At 35.9% G+C, this 19,972-nt stretch overlaps 1 long non-coding RNA gene across 1 annotated transcript in view; it reads left to right on the forward strand.

Moving 5' to 3' along the window:
* Positions 1–16,993, forward strand: part of LOC131903730 (uncharacterized) — an 89,075-nt gene extending 72,082 nt beyond the window's left edge. Inside the window, exon 5 of the long non-coding RNA XR_009377577.1 lies at positions 16,881–16,993. This is a non-coding gene — a long non-coding RNA (uncharacterized LOC131903730). The remainder of the gene's footprint in view (positions 1–16,880) is intronic.
* Positions 16,994–19,972: the final 2,979 nt, after the last annotated feature.

Below are 19,972 nucleotides of genomic sequence, written 5' to 3' on the forward strand. Positions count from 1 at the left end.
CTGAAACTTTCTACTTTAAGAGTGTAGCACATAAATGTCAGAGAAAAGCACTAACCCTTAGATTTATGAAGAGAACTCTAATGCCATCCGGTGGGAAGTTAAGGAAATTTTATTTTTCTTTTACTAGTGCAGTTATATTTGATGGCATGCAGACTAAAATGACAAAGGTATATAAAGATTTCATAAATACACTGCCCCAGCACAAACATGTAGTATCTGTAATATGTATTTCATGTGAAAAGTCATTATACAATACATACATACATGAATTTTAAATATGTACACACATATATACTGAGAAGACTAAAAAATTTAAAATGTAAATCAAAAATACTAACAATGGTTAAATTTTAATGATAGTTTAAAAAGTGAATATCTATAATGAGTGAAATGATTTCTAGTTTGCATGAAAAGCTGGCAAAAAACAAATTTGGAAAGGATTTTTTTTATTTTAAAAATAGGTGGATTAACTAGGTGTCTATATTTATCTTTTCTAGTAAAGTTAAACATATCCAAGAAGAAGGCATTTCTTAAAGAGTATGAATAAGAGGTTAGAGTGATACTTGTGTGCTATAAATTCTTAAGACTTTGTTATCTTGTATACTCTAAGTTGAAAGAACCAATGGACACTGATGTTCTAGGTACTAGAAACACAGAAATTAAATTCAAAACCTGTCACTAAGCAGCCCACCATATCATTCCAAGACACCCAGAGGAAGTAAGTGCCATGGGGGTGGGTTATGCTAGATGCAGGCTGGCACAGTCAAAGCACCAAACTCAGGCCAGATGGAGGCACAAGGCACTGAGTCAAGTGGCTCGAAAGGATATATTTTCTGAACAAATTTTAGTAATCTAAAGTTCTGAAGTTATAAATTTAGCTATCAAAAGAACAGATAAGATAAAGCAAATGTGAACAAATTTTAATAATCTAGTAGAAGTTATAGATTTAGTCATCACAAATGCAGATAAAATAAAGCCAAAGCCTCTTTAGACAAAGGAAATAGACACATGCTCTATGAAATGGACGCTGAGTGATGTTATAATAATCTCTAAGGACCATGCTTTCTATCACAGCCAATGACCCCTTTCCATATTGGCTTTTTCAATTTCTGGGATAAATTAAATGTCAAACCAGTTGAATCACAGACTTAAAAGCTTTTATATTAACAGCATGTTTCTAGGACTCATGGGAACAAAGTGGTGATGCCTATTCCTGGACAAAAATCTCAAAATCAGCACAACAAAAGAGATAAATTCTCCTTCCTTTATACTCCAATCTCATTTCAATTTCAACAGCCCCCACAACAAACTTATTCTCTAATTGGGAGACTTACACAAAATATTATTGAGTGAGCAAAATTCTACTCTTGATTCATAGATCACTTTTGGGAAATGTCTTCGGTGTGGGCATCAAATAGCATCTAACTTAAAAACTGAATATTCAAATGTTTCCATAAAGAATGTTGCCAATAAATGAAATTTGCTATAAATAGTGGAAAATCCAATCAAGGAATAATTGCCTGTGGTTTACCTGCCATGTAAGATATCTAGAGCTGGAGGAGTGGCTCATTGGTTGTAACACTTGATGCACAAACAAGAGGGCCAGAGTTTGGATCTCTAGAATCCATATAAATATCTAGGAAAGATGGTGGCCAAACTGAAATTTCAGCTTCTGAAGATGGAAGTGGAACTCCTAAAGCAAGAGGTTAGTCTGACTAGGCCTATCAGTGAGTTCTGGGTTTGAGTGAGAGACCCAGCCTCAAAGAATAAAGTAGAGGAGCAATCAACAAAAAAGTTTTCCTGATATCAAGCTCAGGCTCCCACACACATACACACAGATGTGCACACATGCATACCACATACACATGAAAAGAAAAATAAAGATATAAATCATACACACATGCATGCACAGGAGAGATAAAGAGAGAGATAGGGAGAGAGACAGAGATACAGAGAGAGACAGAGAGAAAAAAAGAGAGAGAAAGAAAGAAAGAAAGAAAGAAAGAAAGAAAGAAAGAAAGAAAGAAAGGAAGGAAGAAAGAAAGAAAAAGAAAGAAAGAAAGAAAGAAAGAAAGAAAGAAAGAAAGAAAGAAAGAAAGAAAGAAAGAAAGAAGAAAACAAAAACAGGAACTTATTTTCTATTACAACATAGAGAATGGTAGCATAGTTCTCCCATTTTCCAGCCTACCTACATGTATTCCTGAAAATTGTTACTAGAAAAGACAGAAAGTCATCTCAAGAAAGGACAAACTTAGTCAAGCACAGTGGCACATGCCTTTAATCCCAGAATTTGGGAGGCAGAGACAGTCTGATATCAGTGAGTTCAAGGCATGCCTGGTCTACGTAGGAGGACAGCGAAAGCAGCGTAGTAAGACCCTGTTTCTAAAACAAACCAATCACCACACAGAAACAAGAGTAAAACAAAGGGAAAACTTTATTGGCTGTTTCAATCAAAGGGAATATTAGAGCCTGCTCGTTAACATGCAGAAAGGTATCTCAACCACAGAAACTCAAAAGAACAATTGCTTTCTCTGCTGTTAGATGCTACATTCCAACTACACATTCTACATTCTTATACTGAAAACCTTATATTACTATATAGGGAGGGATAATGGTCGCCAATTTTTCTAGAGGCTAGGCCACATATGCAATAGCAACTATATTATAATGACTAACCTTTTTACTACTCTCTAATAGAAGCAAATGCAAGGTACTCAGCCTTGACAAACGGTATGTTGTTGTCTTAATTACTTTTCTGTTGCTGTGACAAAACACAATGACCAAAAGGATGTAGAAAAAGAAAGCATTTAATTTGGGGGCTTACTGTTCCAGAGTGTTAGAATCCATGACAATCATGGCAGGCAGCATGGCAGGAGAGAGGAAGTCATGGTGTTGGAGCAGTAGCAGCCAGCTTACATCTGATCTACCAGCAGGAGGCAGAAAGAAAGCCAACCAGAATGGTTGTAACCTCAACATTCACAGGCAGGGACACACTCACCCAATAAGGCCACATCTTCTAATTCTTCCCAAACAGTTTCACCATCTTCAGAAACAAGCATTCAAACATATGGGTGCCATTCTCCTTCAAACTACCAAGTTGTGTGAAAATTCAAGGTTTTGATTGGGATAGCTGCTTTCATATCTTTATGGGAACGTGAGCTGTTTTAGCTGATCTACCTAAATTCTTTTGTCTCAGATTTACCGCCTATGAAATAAAGTACTGCTACTACTACTATTAGTCTAAGTATGAAAACACTTTGCAAAGGAATAATACTCTCTAATATTAAATATTGAAGCATGCAAACATTGATGCTTTGGGCACTTTCCATTATTTCCTTTTCAAGGGAAAATTCCAGAGATGTGTTTCAGCCCAAAGTTGTGGAAACTTCTGACAAGTAGGAAGGATTGCTTGACCTTTTAGCTACTTTATAGTCTCCAGAGGAAATTTCTTACAACTTTCTGTGAAAGCCTGTCCTGGTTATAGGCGGTTAAATTTACACACCTCACTAAGGCAGAGGCCCAATTATCTAGAAGTAGATCTTCAACTAAGAAAAGCAGCCTAGGAGCTAACGCAAGCAGGGTGTGAACCTTCTAAATAACAAAAGAATTCAATACTACCTGATTATTTTTTAATTTGTATTTCTTTTGATGGTGTCTCACTATGTGGACAGGCTGTCCTCAACTCACAGAGAGATCCATCTGCCTTTGTTACCCAAGTGCTGGAACTAAAAACAAACACCAAACTTGGCTTTAAGAAATTTATTTATTTATTTTAATAATGTTTTATATTTTAGATTACAACATAATTAGATCATTCTCCCTTCTGTTTCTTCTTTCATGACTGTTGGATATATGCTTGTGTGTGTGTGTGTGTGTGTGTGTGTGTGTGTGTGTACTTCTAAATATTTAAATATAACCTGCTCAGTATGTACAGTGTTATTTATATGTGTATGCTTTTAGTACTGACCATTTAGTATTGTGTAACTAATTGCTGTTCTCTTCACAGGGGAACACTGTTTCTCCTGCTCTCAGCTACCTTAGCTGCCTGTAGAACTTTGTCTAGAATTGAGGCCTCAGGAGCTTTTCTCCTTCCATGTTAGCATGTGTACTGGTGTTACCTTTGTTAAGGTTATGCTTTGGCAGGCATGTAGATTAGATTGCATGGGTATAGATCTCTAACATTTCTTGGAGACAGAATCTCACAGCAAAATTCATGTTTCTCTGGCTTTTACGGTTTCTACATCCCTGAGCCTTTAAGTGCAGGAGTTGGGCTGCAGATCTAATGGTTGGGACTGGGTTCTACAATGCCATTTTTTGATCCATCATGACTTGCTGCAATGGGCTCTGTCTGTTACAAAGAGAAATTTCCTTGATGAAGCTGAGAATTATGTTTATATGTAGTTATAATGATAAATATTTAGAATTTAGTTGGGGATTATGTTGGTTTAATAAAGGGGTAGTTGTAGATTCTTCAAGATTCATAACTTCACTAGACTTGGGAAATTGGCAAGGTTTCCAGTACTGGGTATGTTTTCCCTCTTGTTGACTGAGCCTTAAGTCCGGTCAGAGAGCTGCTGTTAATCTTCAAGGTACATGACCACTATCTTACCTTTAGTGTTATTATGCCATGTTGGACATTGTTGTGGTTGATACACATCATAGCTGAGAAGGAATGTTGGTTGCTTTCCTCCTTTGTAAGCTTACATGGCAGTTTCTGGTACCATGAAAGCTAGTTTTCAGAGGAGGAACTTTCAGGTCAGGTCACAGTTGACGTACAGGTTCTCAGGATAATTTTTCTGTTCCTTCTTCCAATCTGTTAGCCTTAGTGCATGGGTTGTGTTTGGAGATATACCAACTACAGATTAAACACTATGGTCACTTAGTGTTTTTACATTTTGACCATGTGTTCATCTCTATAATAATCTTCATCTGTTGCAAAAAGAAGATTCTTTGATGCAGAATAAGAGCTACACTTACCTGTCGGCATAAGGATAAGCATTTAGAATATTAAAAATTATTTTGGCTTAGGAAAATAGCAATAGTAGATTTTCCTCTACAGGTCATGACCTCACCAGCCGTGATTAGTTGTATAGGTTTACAGTATCAGGAATGAAATCCCCAAACTCAGAAGTGAGCTTTTATTGTGTAGAGCAGATGATAGGTCTAACAGTAAGAATTAAAGATGAAAAGACAGATGCAGTGTAAAAGTTAATTTATCATCCACATACAATGATAGGTTTTTCCAATCAGAAAACAGCATATAAAGTTTAGAATGTGTAATTGTGAATATTTTAGGTGCATTGTTAGGAAGATGATAAAGAAAATTGTGAACAATTGTGAATATCAAAGTAGTTTGAGTATCTTATGGATATAATCTAACAGTGGTCCATTAGAGAGACAAAAAGCTCTGAATGGTCAGGTCTCTTTCATTTGCAATTTTCTTTGGTGTCAAACACAAGCTTGCCTTCAAGGATTCATCATTTCTTTGTTTTGACACACATTCTTCAGCTGCCAATGAGTAGTAGCAGTTATGCTTTTGGAATAGCCAGACAAGGCATCATTCATGAGCTGTAAAACTCTTACCAATGAATAAGTGACTGTAAACTATGCATATCTAAGATTAATTTACATAAATCCAAATTCCTTGTATTGGAAACCAATTAAATTCTAGTTTCCCGTGGACTTTCCAAGGATGAAGATTGCCTGTCTCTTTCCAGCAGCTATCCATATTAATCACACATTACATGCATATGTGCACACATGCTAGACTGGGCCAAGAGGTGAACAAAACAGATTAACTCTACTAAGGTACTTCAATATATTTAGACAGTGCTTCACAATGTAAGTCGGCTTGGTTATTTCAGCTCATAGAAGCAGCACCATGAGGGATACTGACAGTTCCTCCTGAGGCAGTAGTATTAGGACTGTAGTAGCTACTTCCTTTCTTTGTAGTTTTGCTACCTACAGCTGTATTGTTAAATGTTTTTATTTTTTTCTTTTATAACTTAATAAAAACTGATTTATTCTTTGTTAATGTTTTTGATATTGGCTCTTTTCCATGTTTATTTTTTGAGTCATCCATATCATTGTAGTCATGGGACAGGAAGACTAATCAGTAAATACCTGGTAGTACTTCAAAAAGTTGCTTTGTAAATAAACTCTGAATAAACAAAAAGACCGGTTGCCCTTGGTAACTGGATGAGAAGGTGTTGGGTTTTCCTTCCTTCTATGTTAATCTTCCAAATCAGAGTAAGTCTACTTCTACTTAGGAGTTGGCTTACACGGCTCAAATGTACTTTTTTCCATTTTTGTTATCCTTTGAGGATGAAGGCCATATATTCCAGGGTTTGTACTGCACTGCCAGCTGGCTTTTAGTTCAACTCACTGGCAAGAATGAACACTGTGAAACATAAGCCTGGAAGCAAACTTTGAAGTAGGTCTCCTTGCTCTGGAGGGCAAATATCAAAGCTGATTTAGTTGGCAACCCAAAGGTATAAAATTTCACAAAGGTTCTCACATATGGGTGAGTTCTAGCTTGTGTGATGTCTCTTAGCTCCTTTGGGCTGAAAGAAAAGTACAAAGGTTACTGACAAATATCCTCAGTATAAACATATGTTAATATTTATTAAAAGTTGATGTTAAAAATTCTCTCCCATTCCCTCTCTTTAAGTCTCCAGGCATTTTGAGTTTGGATACAATGAGCAAATTTCTCATGAAATTATGCCACATTAAAGGTTTTCTGTCATGAATAAACCCTTCTGTTACAAGTTTTGCATCAGTATTGTGGATATACCAAACACTATAACATAATGAATGTGTTTTCTTCTCTGCTGAGGAGATACATCAGGCATGCATACTAGAATTAAGACTAGAAATTGAAAAGAGTAGCCAGCTCTAAGTTTCTTTTAAATTATTTCCTGGTTTTTCTTCTTGTATGTTTTTATCTCATTTCCCAAGTAGCAAACCATAACATGCAATTTGCTCTGTGTGAATATACATTATATTTTGTTTTCCTTTATCTTTTATCTGAGTTGTGACATGATTACATAAAAGAGACAAAATAATAAAACTAGCCATGAAATGCAGCAAAAAAGCAGACAATTAAAGTAACATCACTGGACAATACTCATTTTAAAATTTATTATTTTACAGAAAAATATTATTAAGCCTGAGATTGCCGTATGGCATTTATTTAAAAATATATCCACTTATTTTGAAAATGTATTTGTATATATTTGTTATAACACTTTGAAGGCATTGACTTTAGTTCATTTCGTTTTTCATTTGTGTGTATTCATATATAAAATGGAAACTGATTAACAGAGAATTATTAATTTGTTCACTATTTAGGTGATATCATATGCATAACTGTTGTGTTAATGTGTTCAGGAGAGGCATGAACAAATGTCTATTCACACCAGATAGAGCACTGATGACAGACAAAAAGCAAGAATTTTACTAAATTTCCACTTGAAGAACCAATGAGTTTATTGAACTAACTTACAGAGGACAGATGAAGGGTTATTTAAAACAGCAAGGGCAATTCAAAAACAGCCACACCACTGGAATATACTACACCATCATGGACAATGGCCTCATAGAAGCTACCTCACGGAGTCTCACTCTCAGTGAATCTTCTACTACTAATATAGTCTAGAATCTCCCAAGAGTGTTTGCAACTGGGGGAGTGCAGGAGGTAAGACTAGTTGGAACACCAGAAGAGAGCCTTTAGACACACTTCTCTTTCCTTCCACTAGGAAGAGCAAAAATAGCTTTATCACTATTTCTAGCCTGCAATCTCTGCACTCTTCATTCATTAGTTGCCATAGACACTGTAATTCCTACTATCAAAGAGCAATGAGTGGTCTTTTTGTCCCCCAGGAAATCAGCTATATTATAGTACCTGTCTCTTTTCAACTCCAGACAACCCCATCCATCAGACAGAGACTATTCAGCAAATGTTTAATGGATGTTATCCAATCATATATATTTTATTATATATTATTTTTGTTAAACTTTATTATACAAAACACTTGCAAGTAAATAAAAGAGACCCAAATCTACACAATTTAATTGCCTTATATACAATTACAATTGGCATTTGAAACAGAAACTGTAATCTTTATATTAAATTTATATATATATATATATATATATATATATATATATATATATATATATTACACTGAACCAAAAATCGGTGTGTTATTGCTTGTTTTTTCTGTTGTTACAATAAACCTTTTTGACTAAGTGCAACTTGGGAAGCAAATGACATATTTCAGCTTACAGTCTACTATTTAGGGAATATACTATAGTCTACTCTTGAGGGAATCCAGGGCAAGAACTCAAGCAGAAACCAGGGAGAAACACTACTTTCACTGGCTTGTTTCTGTCCTGATCAGTTGTATTTCTTATACAGCCCTGCAGCACCTGCCTAGAGGTGTCACTGTCTACAATGGGCTCGGCCTTCTACACAAACTAGTAATGGTGAAAATGCCCCACAGACATGCTCATAAGCCAATATGATGGGAAGCAATTCCTCAACTGAGGTTCTTTCTTCCCAGATGTGTCAAGTTGACAACCAATATTAGGCAAGTCAAAGTAATGAAGTCATGGGATGGAAACTGGTCAGGCAGTCTTAGGGAGAACGACCTAAATCCTTATCCTTTGGGATCATCCAGATGTCTTTGGTATTGTTCTGTCCACAGGTCAGAAATGTCAGAAGTGTTTGTGGGTTCTAGTTTATCATCTGGATTTGTTTGTTTGTTTGCATATATATATATATATATATATATATATATATATATATATATATGTTCTTTCATAGTTTCCCAGAAGCTCTGCTGACTTAGGCACTGTATGAGTGGTCCAACTGAAATGATCCTGACCAATTTATCACCTATGCTTCAGCCAGATTATTTCCTAGTGCTATGAAAAGGAAAAATTAAAAAACTGAACTGACATCTTGATGGAACCCGTTTCTTCGGAATGGCTCTTACTGCACAGAAGCTCTGCTTGCTTTCTGTCTTACAAGCTCTCACTGAGAATCTACAGTGAACTTCATTCCAAAAGTCACTGTCGTTGTCTGGATAAGTCCTTCTTTGAGTCTGTGAGACAAAAACCCCACAAGCCCCAGGACCAGCGTGGCTTTGATAGCCACTGATTTTTCTAGAACACAAACCCCTTGAACTCCTGCACCCCCCCCCTTCACACACACACCCAAGGAAAGAAAGGCTCCATTGTTCTCTCAAGGACTCTGCTTCCAATCCTATATTGAATGGACAAACTATAGCAGCATGTAGCATCCATATGCTTTATTGGATGACTGTAATTGTCAAATTAAGTACAGGTGCATTAAAGGTTTTTCATGTAACAATGAAAATAACCTTAAAATTTGAAAATAGCACACTTGTTTTCTTCTTCCAAACTTTTCATTTTATTGCTATTTCTACTAAAACACTATCCCTTTTCTTTTATGTTAAAGGCTATTTCTTCCACTTATTTAGAAAGCATTACCATTTTGTTGGAACAAATAAGATATTTTTCCATGATCTACAGCACTGATATATGATGAGAACCCCAGAGAAAATGGCATGTAGCTTTCTGAAATGGGTCTGCAGTCTCCATGTGATAATTTTATGTTGTTTTATTGTCATTGATGTACTGATTGTTTATGTTGCTGTGTTCTCCTCCTCTGCCAATTAGAAAAGAAATATTGGATTCATAATGATTCTAATCTTCCTAGCCTGGGGATGTTTTAATCTTTATTTATTCTCTTTTCATCCAGTGTGACATTTCCCCCACAGGTTTAGTTATCATTTTTAAAGTGCAATAAAATTGTAAATAGAACATTTTAATCCTCTAGTTTTTTTAAGACATAAGCCAAAGACAAAAATTAGACAAATCTTTACCCTGCACTGAGTTCAATCTAAAGGGGCTGAACTCTATACAGAGATTGAAAGTTTTAGTACCTTCTGATAGGGCTGAGAACATTAACGATTGCAGCTTATAATATTTTATTTTTAAATTTATAATATTATATTTTATAAATTTCATATAACATGTTCAATGATCATACTGATTTTATGTGAAACAAATGTGTCATTAGTTTTATCATTCAAAGCTCTGCTTCTGTGGCTTACCTGAGCAAAATGAGTGGTAAAAATGCTACTCCATAAAGACAGACAAGGAAAGTATGTGGGACTTGAAGGTTTGTTTTGTTTTTAGAATATATTTCTATTGCTGGAAGAACCATATATCAAATCATCTTTGAAATGCACAGAAGCAAATGTTTGGGTTTTATTCAAAATTCTTTTATGTATTTTGCATCAGAATCTGTGAAAAACAGAAGAATTAATGCATATGTATACCTTACTTCCATGAGGTAACAATGACTGTTGCTATAATTAATGAAAAAAACAATCTTTCCGTGGCCTCCAATAATTTTCAGAGATTCTTAGGACTAAAACTTATAGAGGATAGAATTCCCTGTTAGCATACAGCATGCTGTCATCTGTTCTATAGTTCTTCACACCAGGATTGTGAAGCCTCCTGAGAACTAATTCTATTGCTGAGACTTTGGAAAAATAAAAATAAGAAAACCTTTAAGAAGTCAGGAACAGAAAGGGGGTGGAGACTTAGATACTTTTCTACTAAACAAAACAACAACATCAAAACCCCACATGGTCAAGGAAATTTATGAAGGAAAATACTCTATCAGAGGCTTGTTTATAGTTTCAGGGAATGTCTGCATGGCTATCATGGGAGGAAGCATAGCAGTAGCCAGGCAGACATAGTTGTAGAGCAGTGTGTGAAAGCTTCCATTTGATCCATAAGCACAAAGCAGAAAGAGAGCTAAGTGGTATTGGAATGGGCTTTTAAAATCTCAAAGCCAACTCCCAGTAACACTTCCTCCCAAAGCTAAACTGCCTAATCCTTCCCAAACAGTTCCACAAATTGGGGACCAAGTATTTCAATATATGAACTGATGAGGGCTATTCTCATTCAAAACAACACACACACACACACACACACACACACACACACACACACACACACCAAAACAAACAAATATAAAGACACAAATCCCTTTAATTAAGAGAGGAAGAATTTTATTTTTAACTAGAATGGCTGAAAATAATGTCTGAAGACCTGTCTGGAAGCAAAGGAAGAAGGGAAAAACCAAATAAAGTTGACCACAGATGTCCTCATCTTGAACGTTCATTTGGTGTGCCACCATGTAAGAAAAATGACCTGTCCAGAAAGTAAATATGAATAAATACTATTCTCTTTAATATTCCAAACAACTTCCCTATATTTTCCAACATAAAAATCATTTTTCTCTTCTTACAAATATTAGGCAGTATAGATATATAACTTAAAACGCTAAAAATGTTCAGCTTTTGTTACCTAAGATTATGACATCTACTCAACATATGTGTTTGTTTTCTCCCTTATAAATAGAAAGTAAAATTTTAAAAAACCCTCTTCTTTGTTAAACCATATGTTGTTTAAATTAAAGGAATTGCATTGGCTTTCTGTATATTAACATTAACACAATGTACAAGAATTCAGGATCAGAAAGATTAAGAACAACTATTGAGCTCAGGCTGTGTCCTGCCCAAATTTACTGCATACTGAGTAAAATAATATTTTTTTCAGGCTATGACATGTCCTGAGTGACTTCCAGCATTTGACTTTACTCAGAGGACAGAGATTGTCTCTGCAGCATGGTGAACCTGTTAATACTCCATGTTTCTGTCATTACCTACTAGGCACAAACTGATAAGTGACCAAAAAGTTTAGAAAAGTTGTCACTCTACAAATTTATAATAGTAAATTTGGCCTATGAAACAAATGTGTGTGTTAAAATTTCATACAGAAAATTAACACCACGCACTTATTGGACATATCAAATTGAGAAAATGGTATAATGCCCTCACTTGACTCCAGAAAGAGGAGGTTAAATAAAGTTGAAATAGATGATGATTAAATATTACTGACCTGTCATGTGAGCACTCAGTGGACGTGTCAATGACTTCCCAGAAGAATAATCCTGGTTGTACCTGAGACTTCCGTTCACTTGGAACTTACTATTGACATAGCCTACTTAAATTGATGTCCATCCACATATCCATTTTTTTTTTCTATCTGGGTCTGTTATCCACAATATGCCTGTTTGTTCTCCTGGATCTGAACTAGTTCTTCTCCTTTCCAGCCTCCAAGTTTGGCTGAACTGTGACCTTACAGTTGACTATAGCCACAGTGGCGGGACATGCCCATCCTAGATGTGTTCCTTTATTCTTACAGCATTTTTAGTTGTCTTTAAAATCCTTGAACTCTGTGGTATCCTCTTTGATGCATTTGGGACCATTCTGCCATTCTGTAGCCATATATATATATATATAATCGATGTATATACACATACTAGGTGATGTGAATGTGTTAATAATAGTAATTCAAATTGCAATAAAGGAATCCACTCTTCTCAACTAGAGTTATCAAAGAAAGTAGGACTACTTGGCAAATTGCTGCCAATGAAACCATAGCACCTTATGAACTTGTGATTATTCAATAAGGTTTAACATTGTAGAAAGACACAGCCATGTCATGTATTTCTGACACAGAACACTCATGACAAAATCTTTGAGGGAACTAGTTACTTTTAGAGGACAATGATATTATATAAATGTAATTATACCCTGAGATCAGCAAATAATTCATCAATAGACTGTAGCATGCTTAGGGAGACAGATCAAACAGTAAATATGTACAATTACAGATTCATCATGGAGTAAAATAATAGTTTCCAGAGGTGAAAAACAATGTATGAAAGAAAAACAAAAACAACAACAACAAAAAACTTCTGTAATTAGATGTGGTGGTGAAGGATTATAATCTCAGCTGCTCTGAGCCTGAGGCAGGAGCATGAAGTACTGCCTGGTCTAGAAAGACAGTTTAAGGGCAAAGTGGACAATCTTAGCAAGGCCCTAAAAATTTATAAAAGAAAGGAAGAGAAAGAAAAGGGGTTACCTGGGCATTTATCTCAGCCTTTATGTACATACCTAGCATTTATGAGTCTCTGAATATGACCACTAGAGACTTCTTAAAAGAAAAAAAAATCTATTACATCAAACATGACATTTGTTCCCAGTTAAATCAATTTTTATTTTAATATAATACGCATAACAAACCCAAGGGAGAATAGGGGGATAGTAGAGGGCTGAGGCTGAGAGAGAAATGAAATTAAACAGAAGTGAGATAGAATGAAGTGTTAATCACCATCCCAGGCCACTCTTTGCTCTCTCTGATCCAGAGTGACTCCTGGTGTTGTGAGACCATCTCTCATCATGTTGGCTTTCCCTAGCTAATGCAGAGCTAGGTTGGCACTTTGGATGCACCATTCTCAGTACACTGTTGTCTTCTACTCTTTTGTCAGAAAGGAGCGAGCTCTTGTTCATTTCTGAGCAGCTAGGTCAGAAGCATCAGTAGTTTATAGACTTGCAATACCCCTCCCCAGCCATGGATGGAAAATAGCTGAGTTCCAAAGCATTTCACCAGATCACACTGTGGAAAGAGGCAGAACTATTTGTGAATGGAAGCACTGAACTAAGATTCTGTGAACTGTTTCTTATGGGACTTTGTTTTTAATTTATATTCATCAGATTATTACTCCTAGTTAAAAGCCAGAAAATGGTTTGTATGAGTACAACTTTGGAACCAAATTTAACTGTGTGGTATTGTCTAGTGGATAATAATATTGATGTCCCCCACAGAAAATAGAACACTTATTTGTCAGAAAAGGAAGACTTCCATGTTAAACATTTTCCTGCAATAAATGATGCTAAATGAACTCTCAGAGTGTAGAGGCAAAGAGTGAAGGAAGCTACTCAAAAGAGGCAGAATGCTCACAAATCCACATGCAAGGTGCCGTGTAGGAGTCAGTGCTTTTACATTACTTAGGCCATAGAACTCACTGTCACCATGAGCTACACCTTTCATCCTGTGTTTAGCAATAGCTGAGTAACATACCCAGTGTGTCCTAGAATATTAACTTCCTAAAGTAAAGGAGACCTGTGCCTAGCTTATTACCACCTAGCTGGAGTACACTCCTCTATGAAAGAAATAGAAAATGTTCTATGTTTTTCTTTATGTATCCATATTCTAAGGCCAAAGAGTCAAGGGTCCAGTGATACACAATCATGCCTAGTTAAAGCTGATGGCAAGAACAGACATTTACGTTAGAGAAATGACTCAGCTATTAAGAGCATGTGCTGCTCTTGTAGAGGGCCCAGGCTCCATTCTCAGTATCCACATGATGGTTAACAACCACGTGTACTTCAAATTATAGGCGATTCAATGCCCTCTTCTGGCCTCTGCAGCACCAAGCATGCATGTAGTGCACACATATGTATGCAGGCAAACACTCATATAAACAAACTAAAAATAAATATAATTTCAAACAAAAGTACATTACTTTGCACTCTGTTTACATTAATGTTATGTATTATATAACTTTATATATTAATAAGACTATCTACATAAAAGTGATCTAGTCCTAATGCAACCACAGTAACATTGATTTGCAAAAGAAAAGAGGCTCCCAAAGGTTATATATTTTTTTTAATCTGATCAAACAGGAAGAAAATTCTGGCTCTATTTGGCTAAAGATTCTCATGATATTTCTACTTCCTCATACTGTCTTTAGCCTGAATAGAATTATAGTTTAAAGAATTCTAAAAAAAAAAAAAACAAAAAAACAAAAAACTAAGGGCTAGGGTTATAGTCACAAGGGTAAAAGCATTTATTGAAAATCATAAGGAACAGAGTCCAAAACCCAAGCACCAATATAAAGTGTTGAGTGTAGCCATGTGTGCACCTGGAATACAGATATGGAGAGAGGGGACACAGGAGGCTGGCTGAGGCTTCCTGGCCACAAGCCTAGCTCCAGATTCAATTCAATACTGTCTCTCAAGTATATGGCAGAAAGTGACAGAGCAGGACACCTGATACTGTCCTCTGACATCCATGTGTGTTCACAAGTACAAGTACATACATCTGAGCATACACCTTACACATACACATTCAGCACACACACAGTGATTTCATTTTCAAGTTATCAACTATGCACAAATTACATATATACATAATTAGTCATAAGTTTTATATGAAAAATATACTAAAATTACCTCATACAACATATTAAATAAAAATGTTAACATTGTCATATCAATTTCTGTTGTCCTTCCTCGGACCATGTTTAAGCAATCATGTTGATGAGACTTTATGGATGTAGCTTCTGACATTCTTAGGAGATACAATCTTATAGTAAACCCCCTGATCTTCTGGCTCTTAAAATCTTTTTGTCCTTCTGCAGTGATTCCTCAGCCTTAGGTTCTGGCAGTTGTTTTGTAACATATCCATTGGGACTGGGCTAAACAGAAGGAGAGAAATGATGTATTGTATTATACTATCAAAAATAAACAGTTTAAAATATTTTTAAGATGTTTTTGCTACAATGCTTTTACAAACATTTGCTCATTCATTCATCCATCTTGGTTGTACAATGCTATTGTTCTTTGGAATTCAGTGTCAGCCAACTGTGAGAACTGGGACTGTCATGCCATCCCCTCCACCTTTCATTGTTTCTCTGCCTTTCCTCAAAAAAGCTATGGACTTAAGCTCTCCACTCAAAATCAGTTTCCCAACTCTGTTTCAACATTTCTTCCCTTATATTTAAAAATTGTCCAATCTTTCAGTCATGTAATCATGCAAAAAGATGCCTGGAAGGCCAGCTTCCCTATTCTATTTCCTATGAAAAGCCCAGTTTTCTGTAAGATTTGGAGTGAGTGGACATTTAAAAGCCCAGAATTTGCAATCTTTAAGATAAGTTTTGACTTTTTTTATATTTTATGTATTTCATTTAGAGTGAGGAGGGGTCAGAGGGAAATTTATGGAATCAATTCTCCCCTTCTACCATGGGAGGCTATGGATCATACAAAACTCAGGTTTTTCAGGCATGGTAGCAAGGTCTGTTCCCACTCACTCATCTCATTGGTCTGAATTTTAAATTTTTATGATTTTTTTTCTACTTTTTGATTCTCTATGATTTTACAGATAGATAATTAATGTTATTCTTTTGTAGAATCAACTGTTTTAATGTTTTGAGATGATAAAATAATTTCCCCTCCTAGTCTCAATATTCTGAGTGTTTCTGTTATATTGTTATTCAATATGTAAGCCAGGGGATTTGAGGTTGGGGAGAGAGTGTTATTATCAAGTATCTCCATAGAAATATTGCATAAAATAAAAATATGTCTGTTAATTCTGTATATTTGCAGAAAGCAATTCCTCTTTACACACTTTTGGCTTTAAAAATATTTCCACTTTTCTCTATAGTAATAACCGATGATATATTTGGTAAAAAATTAAATTGTCATTGATGCAAGTTGTATTGGAATGCTGGGAATATAAGAACATTATGCAAATAAAATATGCTACACATAGCTAAGGGAAACATCAAAGTGCTGCTAACTAGTATGAAACAAAAATTACACATATGTTGCAGATATATCTGAGAAAATAACCATGGAAGGTTTCAATGACTTTCTTCATTGATTATTTTCTTTCTTTTTTTATTTGTATGCAACTCTGTAGCCTGTGAGGAAAAGAGTTTGTTGAACACATGAGCTTACTTATGTGACCTCCTACCTTAAACTATAGTAACTTTAGCTATGTCAAAAAAATGAGGAGAGGGAATCCTTTCTTATATATCAGGTTTCACAAAATGACAAAAAAAATGTGTCTATCTTGTCCTTAAATGTTTATTTCTCAGAAGTTTGGAATATGTCTGTGTTTACCAGCATGTCACCTATTCATAGACACAAGTACAAACAAGTCTAGAATTTTGCCGCAGCATGGAGACTGAACATTGCCTAAAGACCCATGTGTAAGACTTGTTTCACAAGGAGGTGTGCTGTGGATCTATGGAAGGTAGGAACTAATAAATGACTCTCTGTCGTGCAGAATTGCTATAGAGTAGGTTTTTAAACTTTTGTTCCTTTCTGCCTCATGCTTCACTCGCTGATTTATGAAGTGAGCAATATGTTCTTCTAAGTGCTTCTGCAATATTATGATGCCTTTTCTAGAGCCAAAGCAAATGAAGCAATTTGTCCTGGGACTACAAACCCCAGAACCAGGAACCAAAACAAACCATTTCTCCTTATAAGCAATTGTGTCAGACATTTCATTATAGCAATGGGAAGGTGATTAGCAAATGCTCTCTTAAATATTAAAACATAAATAGAACATGGTATCACCCACAGACCCCTTCTACACTACATCCAACCTTTCCATCCATCTAGTCCTCCCACATCCTTCTGTAAAGTCTAGTCTAGTAAGGCTTCCTCAGCCTTGCCATTCACACATCCCCCTAAACCTGTTAGATCAAGTTCTGATCCCACACTCTGTGCCTTACCTTTGGTCATAACTGCCTGTTCCAAAACCTCCAGCAGGACCCACTCTTCCTGTCCCCACCAACAGGTCCCTTATCCATGGCATCCAACCTCTCCATCCAGCCATATTTCTCCAGGCCTAGCCAAGAGAGTCTCTTTGAGCCTTCCCATGCAGGCCTTCTCTCCAACTTGTCAATAGGCTGCTATTTTGGCCACACCCCTCCTGCATAGCTCTTAAAATCATTCTGACACCTGTTTTATGAGGTTCCCTGAGCCTTAGGTGAGGGTGTTGTTTTGGAAATGTATCGACTGGGACTGTGATCCACCACTCTATGGTTTAATTGATTGTCTTTCTGTAATGGGCCTTGTCTGTTACATAGAGAGGTTTGTTTGATGAGGAGTGCAAACTCCACTTACCTATAGAAATAAGGACAAATGTTTATAGAGTAGTTAGAAATACACTGCTTTAGTAAGTGGATGTGGGTTCTTTTCCAAAATCCAAGACTTTAATATTCCCAGGAAGGTGGAGTAAGTTTCCGGTACCAGCCCGATTTCTCCTTTATAAAGCTGGTCTTAACTCTCATTTATTATGTTGGTTGCTGCCAAATATGTGTGCCACGATATGTAAAGCCACTTTAGTGTTATCATGCCATGTTGATCATTTTGTGGTTTATAGGTGTCATAGCTGACTAGGACTGTTGTTTGCTTGGTTTCTTTGGAAGCTTACATGGCATCAGGAAAGCTGATTCTAAAAGAGGAGGCATTCGGATCAGGTCCAGCTCAGGGGTCTCCTGGGCTCTGCTTCTGGAGTGCATAGTGTCTTTAGGAATAGGAACTTATCATCCAATTCTAGGGAGCAACAAAATATAATAATAACAGCTTGTAATGTTATGGAGTCTCATGGACACCCCTGACTAACAATTAAAAACAATGCTTCTCATGACTAGTATTGGGGTTTTTTAGGTGGCCTTCGGTCGTTTGGAGAGAACACTATCAGCTCAGATGAGAAATTTTCATTTAAACTATATATGATTTTTATCCATAGACTTACAAGTATTATAGTTTTCTAATAGTATGATTCCTTATTACTGTTTCAGACATCATTGCTTTTTCTGTTTTTATCTCCCCATCTCCTTAATTAGAGACCCTCTTTTTCCCATTTCTGCTATCAGATCACGTCTACCATGTTATATCTCTCTCTGTTGCTTCCCCATACCTCTACAAGGCAACAGTCCCTTTTCACTTCCCTAGATTCTGCAGTTACTACAAGATATGTACTCATATCTGCAAATGCAGGGCTAGGAGCCTCAGATTAGAGAGAAAATGTGGTATTTGTCTTTCTGGATCTTGGTTACCTCACTCAGTATGATTTTCTAATTCCATCCATTTAGCTGCAAAATTCATGATTCATTTTTTTTCTACAAGTGAATAGTATTTTGTAGTATATATGAACCACATTTTTGTTACCCACTCATCTTTCTTTCAGTTAGTTGGGAGAAGAATCTGTCAATCCTCTTTATCTTTTCCAAGAACCAGCTCTTAGATTCATTGATTTATTTGCATTGTTTTCTTTCTTTATATTTCACTGAATTCTTCTCTAATATTTATTATTTTTTGCTATTGACTATTCTTTTAATTTGGTTTAATCTTATTTTTCTAATATTTAATTTCATCATTAAGTCACTTATTTCTTCTCTTCATTAATTTTTAGTATAGTTCATTGGAGCTATAAATTTCTATGTAGATGAATACTTTCAATTTTTCTCTTGGGTTTTCTAGTGTTGTGTTGTCATTTTCAATTAGTTCCAGGAATTTTCTTTATTTATTTCTTAATTTCTTCCTCCACTCATTGATCATTCAGTAATGAGTTGTTTAATCTCCATGAGCCTGTGTATTCACTAGAGATTTGCTAGCTGCTCATTTTGATTTTCATTGCATTTGTGCTCAGATAGGACATGAGAAGTGATTTCAATCTTTTTGAATTTTTAAAAGTTTGTTCTATGTGATTTGTTTTAGAAAAATTTTCATGTGCTGCTGTGTAGAATGTGTATTCTTTGGTGCTTGGGTGAAATATTCTATATATAACTGTTAAGTCCATTCATTTAATATGTAATGTTAATTAATTCTGATATTTCTCTGTTTATTCTTTGTCCAGATGACTTATCTGTTGGAGAAAGTGGGGTACTGAAATCACCTGCTTTTAGTGGTTTGATGTTAATTTGTGGGATTTGGTTGTGTGCAAATGTTTTATTTGGTGCAGAAAGGATCTGTCAGTGGTTGCATTTAGAGAAGGTCTGAGCTAGACCCTGGAGAAAGATGTTGGAAATCTGGTTGTTTGAAGAGGTTATATGTAGCACAGAAGGGATCTGTGGGTGGTGGTAAGTAAAGGAGGCTCCTGGTGTAATTTTACAACTAGGTTTTTGCATAAGCATAGCTGGGCCTACTAGGCTGGGCACTAGATGTAGGACTTGGGCCAGATCATGTATGTTGGGAAAAAGACATGGGTGGAGATAGTCAGG

This window comes from Peromyscus eremicus, chromosome 2 (assembly GCF_949786415.1).
Source record: "Peromyscus eremicus chromosome 2, PerEre_H2_v1, whole genome shotgun sequence".
Taxonomy (NCBI): Eukaryota; Metazoa; Chordata; class Mammalia; order Rodentia; family Cricetidae; genus Peromyscus; species Peromyscus eremicus.